At 43.5% G+C, this 13,451-nt stretch overlaps 1 protein-coding gene across 5 annotated transcripts in view; it reads right to left on the minus strand.

The window, feature by feature from the left end:
* EXD3 (exonuclease 3'-5' domain containing 3) overlaps positions 1-13,149 on the minus strand; it is a 295,665-nt gene extending 282,516 nt beyond the window's left edge. For 2 of the 5 annotated variants that reach the window (XM_075170196.1, XM_075170191.1), the window contains exons 1-2: positions 12,995-13,149; positions 6,872-6,939 (exon numbers count right to left, since the gene is read on the minus strand). The gene's annotated coding sequence lies outside the window, so the exon portion shown is untranslated. Of the gene's footprint in view, positions 1-1,753; positions 1,891-2,530; positions 2,600-6,871; positions 6,940-9,181; positions 9,380-12,496 lie in introns of all 5 variants that reach the window. The other 3 variants (XM_075170194.1, XM_075170192.1, XM_075170195.1) reach the window with 3 other exon arrangements.
* Positions 13,150-13,451: the final 302 nt, after the last annotated feature.

The following is a 13,451-nucleotide window of genomic DNA, read 5'->3' on the forward strand; positions in this document are numbered from 1 at the left end:
TCCTTTGTAATGCCCCATGGTAAAACATGTGTGTCTGAGGACAAAAAAAAAAAAAGGTTATCTCTTAATAAATAGCAATAAAAGAAAATTGATTTTTCATATAATCTGAATATGGCAGCATAAAAAACTAAACTATGAAGGACGGAAACTCATGTTACAGTTTAGAAACTGTTCCTAATGTTTACACATCACTTCAGTTTAAAGAACTGCTTATGATGGGAATATGATGAAAGCTGTTGAGCGTGAAGGCAGATATAAATGAAGCCAAAAGAAGCATCTTTGCCAGAACTCCACCAGAAAACAGAATCACAAAGTAAGTTAGTTTGGGAGGGACGTCTGGAAGTTTCAAATCCAATCGGCTCCTCAAAGGATGGCCAACTTCAAAGTTGGATGAGGTTGCCCAAGGATATTTTAGATGAAAGCACAACATAGTACAATGCCCTGCAAAATCCACGTATAAAGAAATTGTTCTTGCTAGCCAAATACCCCTTTCATTTACCACTGCTCTGGAAAGATTCAAGTTCTAAGCTGTCTTGAGAAGTAATAATGGCTAGCTGCCATTAAGAACAGTGATAAACTGAAAAAAAACCAAACCTGATCTAAATATCCATTAGTACCAAGGTTTGGAGAACTTAACGTGGTAGAATGCAGACTTGAGGACAGGAGACTGTCTGAGAGAACCTGGAAAGTATAATCCTCCCAAGATCCATGTTTTATCTTATGTTGGAAAGGTATGCTCAGCCCTCATAAGAAAAACGCAGGCAGTGACAAAAGGCCAGTCTGCAGGAAAACAAACAACCCCCTCGCCCCGGTAAGTCTGCATTCCACAGCCACGTTCAAAGGGATGGATTTTTTTCTTCCTGTGCAAGAAACACTTGCAGAGTTAACATACAGAGAATTTGATAGTATCTAAGCTGCCTTAAACATGACCAGTCTGCTTCTTTTAGCACAGGCTGCTAACCATTGCCTGGCTTACCTGTCCTCTGACAAAGCGAGACCAGTTTAACTTTACAAAAAGATGCTGCCAGTTCCTAGCATCTGCACACATGCTGCCAAGATTTTGTGTTCTTTTTTCAAGAGCTTGGTGGGCCAAGGGATCTGCCTGATATAGCAAGACCACTCCTTCCTCAGAGCTACAATATCACTGCCAGGCCTGCTATCTCCTTCAGGCAGCAAGGATACCACCTTCTTCTTTCCATCACTGACTACTAAAGCCTCTAAGGTGGATCTTTTCTTACTCTCTTTTATAACGTTGAGAAGTAGAATAGGATCATGCCAAATCTTTTAAATGTCAGACAAATTCCTTCTGGTTGAAGACACGTTACTACTAGCTTCTTTTAAAATCACACCACTGCAAGTAATTATAATGACACTTGAGGTGGGATCTGCTGTGCTGACATCTGAAAGAGAAGAGAGACCGTGACGACCGTCTGGAGTCTAACACAAGCTGGAAGAAACCAGGCTAGCACCAAAGGCATAGATATTGCAACTGTTCTGCCTTTGGCTGCATTCAGCCCACCAAGCTGCTAGTTCAGGATGTATTGAAGTAAATCTTCAGAACTAATTCATGATGCTACAGGAGTTAGTTGTGTGATAAGGTCCAAATAGAGGTTATAATCAAACGATGTAGTGAACTGCTTCACTGAGCAGCTCTAACATGCACTTCTGAACCTTCATGTAAGGTAAGCACTATCAAGTAAGCATTGATTCTCAAATAAATGTTTTCTCACAAAACCAAGTATAGAAATAATACCAAATTCATGAGTTTCCTGAGAGCAATTCCTCTCCATTTGGAAAACAGGAGGGGTCCAAGAAAGAAATCCTTCTCTGCAGGGGAGGGAGGCAGGAAGGAAGGAAATGTGAATTACATACACCTCTGGATAAGTCCCCCTTTAAAAAAAGGAAGGAAATTAGAGTTAACTAAAAAGAGCATGTTTAGCATCACTGCACAAGCTGGGGGAAAAAAAACTAGGAAATCCTGGCTAAAGATAATGCTGCCTCCTCCTGTCACTGTTGGGCTTTCCACAGTCATTGCGACAGGGAGAGGTGAAAGGTCCATTTTTCACTCTTTCATTTGCAGCACCACTTTGAAGTTACCTACAAATCAAAGTCACTATTTGATGGTCACCTCTCCCCTTGTCATCCTACGCTTTTTTGTAATGGGGCTGTTAAAAAACATGTGTTTTCACTTTTTTTTTTTATTAAAAAAGGATAACTCATAACTGAGCAGAGACAAAGGCTCTGTTGATACAACAACATGTGGATTAAATCTGAAAGGAGAAAGAAAGCTGTTCTATTAAACTGACAATCCTGCTCAGAGGGCTTATATCTAAATTGGTGTAATAAATCAATAGGAAAGATTTCTCGTTGGCTGAAACAACCATTTATTTAGTCATGGAACAAGAGCATTTTAAAATTGCTTTGGACACTGTACACAAAAGGGTTTCTTCAGTTTTGTTCTTTTTTGCTTTCTTTTGTGTTTTAAGTATATCCCCAAAGTTTTGCATTTGCTTTACTTAAAAATACTTACTTTTTGGCACATAAACCTATGACAAGTCAGCCAGCCAACACCACTGGGCTCTTAGCTAAACTGCTCCTACTGAAAAAAAAAAGAGGGGGGGGGGGGAAGAAGAGTTGCTTGCTCCATTTACATTATTACATTAGGCAGAAGACTGGCCTAAATTTATGCTTTCACCCCATTATGCTCCTCTCCTGTGTTTTTATAAACACATATTCTACTTCTTCCCTTAAATCCTATTAGTAGTGGCTTTTTCACTCTTATTTAAGCAGGAAACACTCTCCAGTTGTTGCTACCAACCCATATCAGAGAGCAGTTTGTCCCACGATGTCTTCTGAGACCAACACAATAACCTGCCATATCCGAATGTCAATCTGGAGGTAGGCTAAGAGCAGGGTGGTGCTCAAGAAACTACAGTCACAATGCCATCCTCAAAATACTGCCCAGAAACACGCATTTGGTCTCCAGATCCCAAAAACACAAGCTGCTGCTGATGCACAGTGAAAAATAAGGAGGACTTGGCAGAACATTTTAAGTACGACACTGATTGTAACTATAGATGGGACCAAGAACTGCAACCGTCTTTTTAATAAAAATCAGATGGTACCTGGAGCTGATTTCAGAGCTAATGCAAAGATGACACTAGCATCTACTAATTACATTTAATACATCATGCCATGAAGGTGGCATTGGCTAACCCATGCAAATATTTCACCACACAACTCCAGCTAGTCTTCAAAGAATGACAAAGACCAAAACATAAATCATCATAAAAATAAACTTTCAGTTCCACAGAAATGTTCTGTGAGAAAATATTTGTAGGAGATGCTACTCAACACCGGCAGAAAGTATTTCATACAAACACGCTGGAGCTGCTCTTCAGCACGTTCTGTAGATATCGCTGGCTGCTAGATTAGTATTATTTTTTAGAACACTCAAACTGTATTTGTGGTAAAACACATGAGAGGGCATCTACATATGGGACAGAGTATAACACTGAGGGGGCGAAGATTTTGGCTAAAGCCTCTGTCATTCAAAATGTCATTCCTAATATCATTTACAGAAATCACAAAAGCTGAGCTCTTCAAAGCCATTAAAAATACAGTCCCCAACACCGCAGATAAAAATGCTTTAGGCTCGGTAACTGTTTTTTTTCTACCAGGGAAGTCCTTTTTTATTCCATTTCACTTTAAATTCCATTTGCCAGTCAGGCAAATAAAAGTTTCCTCAGAAACTACAGCTGATGCAGTCACTCGGACGCCATCTCTCATAGTCTGACCGTCCAGCCTGCCTTGCCTGCTGCCCTATTCCCAACTCACCGAAACAATCCAGGGGGCCGCACAGCAGCCCCTGGGTCAGGTCTGGGCTGCTCACCCTCCCTGACCCACTGCCTTTGCCCCAGAGAAGCTGCTATTGCCACCTTCCCATGAGAGGTGGTGGGAGATGGGAAGTACAGAAGTCACGGTGCCTGCATTTAGCCCAACAGCTGTTTTGCAAGGCTACCCAGCCAAGACCTTACTGTAAGAGCTGCTCACCTTGTTCCAATCAACTGCCTCACAGCCTGCAGGAGTCTCTCCACAGAGCTTCTTTCCATACATATGCAGCCACCTACACGGTACCATATCTCAGCTCAGCTTCTGCTGCCTCCTCCCGCACTCTCTAGTTGGGACAGACATGAAGGAACACCTCAGCTTTCCTTCCTTACTCCAACCACTCTTTGCCAAAAAGCTAACAAGGAGCCATACTAGTGGGAAAGAAGGGGAAGGTGCGAGAGGAGATTAAAAACTAGGAGAGGGAAAGATGGCCTGACAAGTACTTTTTCTTATTAATCTGCTTTAATTTTGGAGAAGCAGAGTCTTGTGGCCGTTAGAGTTCATGGAAGCACTACATAGTTCTTTAGGATACCAAGCAAAGTACTATCTTTTGGCTATAGCACAGAATCTGCTTTGATAAACTCTCAAGTTGTCAATGTCTACCATCTTTAACCCACAGACGATAAAGCTGCCACCTCTGCGTAAAGCGAAACCCCTGGTAAAAAGACGTGCCAGTCCCAGCTGGAAGGAATACTTCCCAGTAAGAAGATGGTCAGTCAGCCAGACAACTGGTTTCTGGTCATAGCTGTTACTGCCCTATTCTGTGACCTTATTCAAATCACACCCCCACGCAACGCCTCTCCTCTCATCTTTGAGAGAGGCACAGGAGCACCAGCGATGAGTGGCTACGTAGAACCCAGCTACTAGCAGTAATGCTAACACAGAAGTGGGAATTTAGAGGCTAAGTAGAGCAATATAGTAAAGCTGAGGTTTATGCTATGTAGGCATGGTTCCAGCATAGGAATCGTGCACTTGAGTTTTGCCAAGCCTATCCAGTGTGGGTATGATTCAGTGCTAATTGCCCAGAAAAACGTTTCAAGTTACACCGGTTTGGTATGCTTTTTTAAAAGCAAAACAAGGTATGTTTTGGACAAAGTTAAGATTATGTTTATGTTTACAGACAATCTGACTCCTGCATATAAAGAATGCTTCTCCTCGGACAAAAAAATAAAAACATCAAGAAAAGTCAAAAGTAATGCAAATGATCTGGCTCTATAATCTTGCCAGAACAGAAGAAGTACCAAAGCAGTTGAGCAATAATCGTGGTCTTAAATTTGACTTTCCTGACTCCTGCTTTGTTCAATATTTTAATTACTTTTTTAAAAAATTCTGAAACACTTCAGATTTCAAAGCACATTTATAGACATTGATTAATTCTCCCAAGGTAAAAATCATTATCCTCTTTATTACAGAAGGAAAGTAAAAGAAGAGATGATAAGCTATTCAAAGGAACTGATGTAAGGACTGGAATTAAAACCCAAGTGTTTCTGAAGCAACTTATTGTTCTAAAGGATTTTTTTTTTTCAATGATAGCAACAATTAAAAAAAAAAGTTCTAAAATGGACATATGTTTAGGATCAAGACAGCTTATGGTGTAAAGGCCATGAGAAAAGTAAGTCATTTAAATTAATTAATCCATAGTTGAAAAACTATAGTGAATTACCGAATAGATTGTTGCTATGTTCCATATACAGCACAAGTATTAAATCAGCCCGGAACGTGGTCAATCTTGCCTGGAATCATAAGATAGCGAAGTATATAGGGTAATCCATCTCGAGCTTCATACTTTCTACTTTGGGGTGGCAAATTGCATTTGCATCAGGACTTTCCTCTGAAGAGTATGTGGTGAGCGGTCTGACGTGTTATTCAAGAGTGCCCTCTAACGAGGCTGCAGCTACATTTCAGAACATATATAAGGGAGACTAGAAAAACGCAAAATGAGACTTTCCAGAAATTTCTCATTAAACACCAAGCTTTGTTTCCATTTGAACAAAAGGGGAAAACAGATGATATACGCTAACTGGTGACTGCTCCTGCACAGACATTTTATATTTCCTTGTATTATGCAAGCCCCCATTGGTAAATATCTCAGTAGGCAGCTGTACTACAGAGAAAGATCACAGTTCACCCATTCTGAGAGAAGAAAGGATACTGAATCAGATGAGGTCCCAGGGCACTTGACCCAGTATAACTTTTGAAGATAAACTGAGTTCTACACAATCTACTTTATCTGTAAGGAACTGCTGGGTAACTTTTCAACATAGCATGTAGTTAAATCAATCTTTACAAAAATAAAGTAATATAATGAATGAAGTTCACAAATCAAAATGGAACCCTCATAAATCTATTCCCTAATACACTGCTGTACCATAAAATATTGCTTATTTGAAAGGATGTCTTAATCTAAGAGTGGTCACACAAACAACAGTTATGAAACAGTATTTGCTACAAGTTTGTACAACTGGTACTTGGTTTATTGTCAAGTTCCCTTTCACCTACCTACATAAACTAATAAAACATCCTGAAACAAAAGATGTTTGTATTGCTTCCAGAAACAAACTCCACACAGAAAAGCTGATACTGATCCTCAGAACAGAAATTAATTTTAATAATCTCGATGTCAAATTGTCAGAATAGGACTGTTCCACTTAAAGATCTACCTATAAATACGCAAGGAGGGCACAGCTTCTCAGCGTGGGATCAGAACAGTCGTAGCAGCCTATGCAACTGGTGCGCTCTCCCTCCCACCCCGCCCTGCACCAAGGCACCCCACTCAGTCGTCCTGCGAACACCCAAGCTACAAGCATAAGGTGAAAGAGAGGGACAAAGTCATCAAAGTCGAAAATGATCCTTTTCTAAGCTCAGACAAGGGCAGGAACTCCTTAAGCTGTGCTGCCCCCATCCTGCCAAACGTGGAGTTTGTCCCCGTGCTGTCAAATGCCTTTGAACAGACTCGGGTCCAGAGACGCAGCAAACTCACCCCGCAAGGAGGACGGCCAAGGCGTGATCTGCTGAGTGATGTCGGGGGATTCCGCTGCCGCCACAGAGCTGCAAGGAAGCAAACAGGCCTGTTAACATGCCGAGCTTTCTGTACACTTACCAACACAACACATAAGCTCCACTGAAGCAATCCTAACTTGGGCACCTCATTAAGTGCTATCTTGGAAGGACAGAGATCAGCAGGCGTCAAATGTTTTCCTGAACCGCAGCCTTACATACACGCCAACATTTTTACTTCTTGCTAAACATCTTTACTGTAATGTTAAGATCATGTGGCTAAGAGTCACAAAAGGCTAACAAGAACACCATACCGATGTTATAACACATTCAGAGAACCATCCTCCTCATCCACGCAGGTTATCCACTTTAACAAAGAGAACATCATCAGGAAACCTCCACTCCCATCCATCCGAATGACCCAGTGGCAACCACTACTTACAAAACAAAAAACAAACAATAACGCTTTCGACTACATGGCTACTAAAAACCCACTTTGCACAGTCTGAAACAGCAGCTATTTATCCTGTAAAGCAAAATTGCACTCCCCTCCTCAAAAACCCAAACCCATTTCCCTTTAGTTTGTAACAGTGGGAGATTTTTAGTCCCCAAGGAGTATTTTCCAAAAATTTACAGGCAATTGTATAATCTAAGAAAACCCACATGGAGCAGTTTTATACAGCAAGCATTTCCCAAGCAGTGCAAAGTTCCTCCTGTACTCTCTCTCAAATTTTCAAACATTCCTCACAGCACTGCTGTGATCCAGGCAACTTTTTTCCTGATGTAACAGCTTATTCCTTGAGGAAGTTCAGGCAGAGTTTGATATTAAAAAGATCAGCAGTGGATAGACAGACAGTGTCCTGGATGTTTTGAAAAAGAGAATTCTTTCATGAACACGTAACCCAAACAAGGCTCAATGAAATTGCGTGAAAATCAAAAATTATCATAAAGTGCCTTTTGAAAACATAGCAGAAAGTTTCAGCACAGAACGAAAAATGCGGAAAAATGTAATAGCAAAAAAACCCTCTGAAATTAGTAACTGAACCATGCAGTTACGTGCATTGCTAGGAGGGTAACCCCTTGTATTGTAAAGTATTCTGCTTTTTGAAGGCAAGATGAGCAACAGCCAAGAATAGATCACATTGGAGGGTATAGCTAGCCATAAAATAGAACAGCATTATTTTAATCAGAAAAGAACAGTCTAAAATGACAGTAGCCAAACATTTAAACTTAACGTAAAGCGTGACCATGTTCTTGGCAGAGCTGGAGATGTAATAAAGAGGAATTTATTTAAATGCATGAAATACATTTAGAGCTAGAGGCTCTTCTGCTCTATCTTGGTAACATATAACAAAAACCACTGTAATGCTAAGCTTAGCAACATGCACTTAGTAAAATGCACAGGAGTCAGATCTCTCCTACACTGATATAAATCTGCAGCTTACGCTTTCACGAACAGACTCAGTTATGGTTAATACTGAAGCACTGAGCAGAGAATCTGGCTTCTGTACTACGACGAAAAGAGAGACTTTGACACTATTTTTTATTTTGCTAGCTACCATCAGGTAAGGCCTGTAGGAACAGCAGCTCCCAGCTCTGTATCAGGACGCCAACGTTAACCACGCCTTATATATTAGTTTCCAAATTGGTTCTAGCGCTGTTGCTGTTTAAATGCTTAGACAACATAAATTAAAACTATTTCCTTTGCTTAATTCTTCCATTATTTATATCTATTTTTTCTTCATTAGCAATTTCCTTCTCCTTCCAGATTCACAGTGTTGCAACTTTAAGTGCAGGTAACACACAACTCTCTGCCACTGGAATACATCAGTCAGAGAAGGAACAGGACTCTCATGTTTTATAGGTGAAGGTGAAGGATTTTTAGCTGCTTGCGGTCTGATCAGATTCCAAAACACTTAACCTTTCTTTAGCTTCATCGGCCCACCTATTTCTTGCAAAGACACTGCAAAGAGGATTATTCTAGAAGAATCAGTAACACGTGAATTTTTTTTCTTATATAAGAAATTTCTTTAACAATAGCAATTGCCTCAACTCTCAAACAGATCTGTTTCTATTTAGAGCCAACACAAAGGACTACTCCCAGAGCATCATCCCAAGCAAGTGGCAAAGTTGAGACAAAAGAAGTTATTAATTATGTAAGCAGGGTTTTCTTGCTTGATTTTTATCTGTAGACCATAAAACATTATCTGCCTCAAATCATCCAGCAGGGAGGTAACACAGCTGGGAAAGGACATCCTACTCCCGATCTCAAACAGCTGGAGAAGACTCTCACCTTCCAGGCCCCATGTTGCAACACCAAAGCTTCACGTGGATTCACGAAAGAAATAAGAGCTTTATCCTCCAGCTTTCCACACTTCTCTTCTGAATGCATCCACCTCTGCATTAAGATCCAAGCTATAACATAACAGAGCTTCCTTGCAGAGTTGAACAGAGACCACCCACTTCTGCCTCCCACCTCTCTCCAGGCTGCCTTTGGAGAAGAACAGAAATTACATTTGTTTCAGTTTTGCCAATTCCTATTTGCCATGGCCATTACATTAAGGATCACTTAATCATACACTACTTTGTGTGACTGGAAAAGGAACAATTTGAAATGTTGCAGTGTAGTCCTTCTGAACTTGTGTGCATGCTCTGTGCACCGCACATTTCTCTGGTGCAGTTTCATACGAGCAGCATGTTCAACTCCCCCAACAAAGAGAGCTGAGAAAAGTTTGCTGCAAGTGCTAAACTGTAAGCACCAACAAACTTTGTGCAGGTGAGCATTATGATTTCTAATAGACAGCATTATTGCCTTAAAAACTCCAAACAAAGGTTTTTTGATGGATCATTTACATTCCAGAATATGCATTTTGCTGGTTCTACTCCACATGCTAAAATTTGATTATTCCTGCTCTATTGCTTGTGTATACAGTGAGAAAAAACATGGAACCAGAAGTCATGGCTATTAGTGACACTTGTGCCGAAAAGCTGACACACAGCCACGGGTAGGTGCCTGTTTCCGTAGAAAACCAGGGAGGTAGCAAGCCCTCAGAGCACACGTAAGAGGCAGAGTTTCACTATTCACGGAAGCACAGGGAGATTTATTATTTATTTTAATTAAAAAGTCATAATTTCAGAGTGAGTCGACAGATCCTCTAGTTGACCCTATCATCCAATACCCCTTTATAAAACCTACTACCTTGAAAGCACTCTCATCCTATTGAAACAATACATTGAGACAAATAGATCCCAAAATCCCTTTACAAGAACCTGATGAGATAAAAACAGTGCCAGCAGAAAGTCCCAGCCTGAAAACTATGCTCTGGCTGAGGGTGAGAAACTCGTATGATGCCTTAACAAATCAGACTTTGCTGGAAATCCTTTCCTGATCTCAAATCCAGATCAGACTGCAAACGTATGGGGAAGACATAGTAGGTGAGGGAGGGGATTCTCTGAAATAATATAGCACACCCGTTTGCCCACTCACTGAGTGGCCAAATTCTGACAATTTAAAGAACAGTGGAGGAAGAACACACTACTTTAACCTAACTTTCCTCTGTAAGAACAGCATGCGGAATTCCCCCTTGAATCAGAGGTTCATCCAAAAGCATAAGATTGCTTAAACCTATCTTAATTTAGAACTACAGCCCTTTAAGCAACATTAAAAAAAAAAAAATCCTGCTATTTCTGCAGCAGACTAAGAAGTACAGAGTCCCAGAAAGTGACTCACTGACAATCACACCGATTTCCCCCAAACCACATGGGCATCCTTGCACCAGCAAGTTGCCCAAGATTTCAAGTTTAAGCCCATCTTCAAAATTGTTATCGTTTCAGCTTAAGACCTCCAAATAATGGCAAGCCTTTAACCTCTCCTGTAAACTATTCCTATAATTAACCTCCATCACTGCTAGGAAATTGTGTCATATTTAAAAGAATTTGTGTAGCTTTGACTTTCAGTTACCGGACCTCATTATGTCTTTGTTGGAAAGACTGAAAATATTCAGCTATCAGATAACTTTCCCATAGGCACGGATTTCCACAGAGTGGCTGAGTCACTTAACCCTATTCTCTTGGATGTGCCTGAATAAACTGAGTTCATTAAGTCCATTACATGGCTTTTTTTCCAGAACCAGAGCATTTTTGTGGCCTCCTCTGAACTCTCCAGTATTTTCATATCTTACTTGAGAGCTACTGTAACTGGAGATTATGTTCTCGTAGCCCATTCTAACAACACCATGTGCACACACATGACCATTCCAATGTGATTCTCTTTAAAAAAAGAAAAAAAAAAACCCAACAATCAAGTCAACTCTTCCCACAACAGTGAAGTCTAAATTGTGTCACTGATGCAACTAAATCCTGTAAGTCACTCTCTGCCACCTCTGTGTTTGTGGTAGGAAGCTATCATGGTTTCTAGACTTTACACAGTCTTTTTTATTACATTGCGATCCTTCTCCCACATGGAACCATCTAACCAGGAAGGTCAGACCAGGCTACAGCAGTAATGTCTTGTCACTGACCATCTTGCCTCTCTGTCATCAGTAAACTTTAACAGCAAAGGTTATAAACCTTCTTTTGGATAATTTAAGTCAGTATTAGTATTTGAACAAAGAATTGGTAAGTGGAGGAGCTGACTGTAAATAGCCCACTCATTTATGTCTTCCAATTAATGATCAAGATGCATGATTTGTTCGTAAGCTCATTATTAAATTTTGCCTTGCTGCCATACAACACTACCTTTGTTTAATTAAATTGTCAGGCCACACTATGGTCAAATTCCTCAGAGAAATTCAAGTATGTGATACTAACTACATCAACAGTTGACTTAACCAGATCTTGAAGCCCTCTCTCAAGAGGGAACACCAGCTTGTTGGGGGAGGGGGTCTCTTTTTCAAGCATATGTTGTTCAGGCTTTAATCTCTACATTCATTGTATTTGTAGTATCTAATTATTTACAATGTTTTAGCCACTCATTTTATTTTATTCCTGCTACTGATATCAGGTTAACAAACTTGCTTTTTTTGTTTTCCTAAAACACATTTAATCTTTCCACACACGTGGACAATATTCGTGGTACTTCCAATCCCACTGAATCTTTTTCCCCATTTTCCAGAACATTTAAAATCGGGGACAGGGAGCTCAACCAACTTGTTTAACACTAAGCTGTTTGAAAACACAACACTTCCGCTGTTGCCTATAACAGGACCGCCATAGATTCCTTTGGCTTCCATTGATAACTTGTAATTAATTCACTCCAATTACCTGTAAGCCACGTAATTATGTATGGTAACCAAGCAAAGACTGTAGAGCATGTAATTATCCGTAATTACGAACTTGCAGTTTGCACTAACTGTCCTTCCCTTCCCTCCACACGCGCGTTTTTCACCCCGCGGCCCGGGCTGCCTGCGTGCCCCCTCAGCGCTTCCCCCGCAGGAGAGAAGCCCGCCGTGCCGCTCCGCCGCGCCGCCCCCAGCGCCAGGCGACCGGCTCCGGGCCAGCCGCCGCACACCCCGGCCGGTGCCGCGGGCGGCCCCTCAGGAGCGGCCCCGCGGCGGGGGGCGGGAAGCGGGGCGGGAAGCAGCCCGGCGCCGGCCGGCTGCCGCCTTACCTCAGGCGGGGCCCCCTCGGCAGGAAGGGGGGCGGCAGCACCGCCGGCCGAAGCCCAAGGCCGAGGCCCGTTCCAAACACCGGCCGTGAGGGGCCGGCCCGGAGCCTCCCGGCCACCGTAGCGCGGGGGGCTACCGTAAATACCGGCAGGTGCGCGACCCCCGCTACCGTATTGCCGCCCCGCGCGCAGCTCCGCCGGGAGGCGCCACCCAGGGAGGCCGAGAGACGCTTCATGGCTTTATTTCGGTGCGAAGTGCGTACACCCGGAGCGGCCTCGCCGCCGCCCGCCCGCCCGCCCCGCTCGCCGCTCCTCTCGGGCTTCCGATGCTCAAAGTCCGCTGCGCCGCGCCGGGCTCCTCCGCACAGGGCCGGGCCGCGCTTCCTCCCACCCTGGGGCTGCGCGGGGAACCGCGCCCAGCGGCGGCGCGGCCCCGCCGTGACTGTGGGCCTCCGCGGAGCCGGAGCTGCCCCGGTGCGGCCGCCGGCTCCTGCCACTCACCTGGCACCAACCCGGAAGCGGCGGCGGGAACTCCGGCGTCCGTTGCTCAAAGTCTTCCGCGTCGCGCCCGCTTCTCCGCTCCCGAGGCAAACACGACCGGCCCCGGAACCTCCCGTGCCCAGCCCCGCGTCCCCATCGGGCCTCTTTTCCGGGGACACCGATGCACAGCGCCTGCAGAGGGCGGTGTCGCCCGCAGGAACGCGGCGGGCCCCGAGGGGCGGGGTCGGCCCGGCCGCGCCTCGGCCAGCGCGGGCAGCCGGAGGGGGTTACCGTATTTACCAGAGCGCGGCGGCGCCCTACGCCTACCGTCCTTACTGTAGTTGACGCGCACACTATATGTCCGGGAGCATAACCGCTTAAGTAAAAAACCCCAAACCAGCATCACGGGCAGTGCCGGCCCTGGCCGCTCTCTGCGCTGCCGGGGGCTCTCCTCCGGCGGCTTTTCAGTTGCCCTTCG

Source organism: Calonectris borealis, chromosome 21 (assembly GCF_964195595.1).
Source record: "Calonectris borealis chromosome 21, bCalBor7.hap1.2, whole genome shotgun sequence".
NCBI lineage: Eukaryota > Metazoa > Chordata > Aves > Procellariiformes > Procellariidae > Calonectris > Calonectris borealis.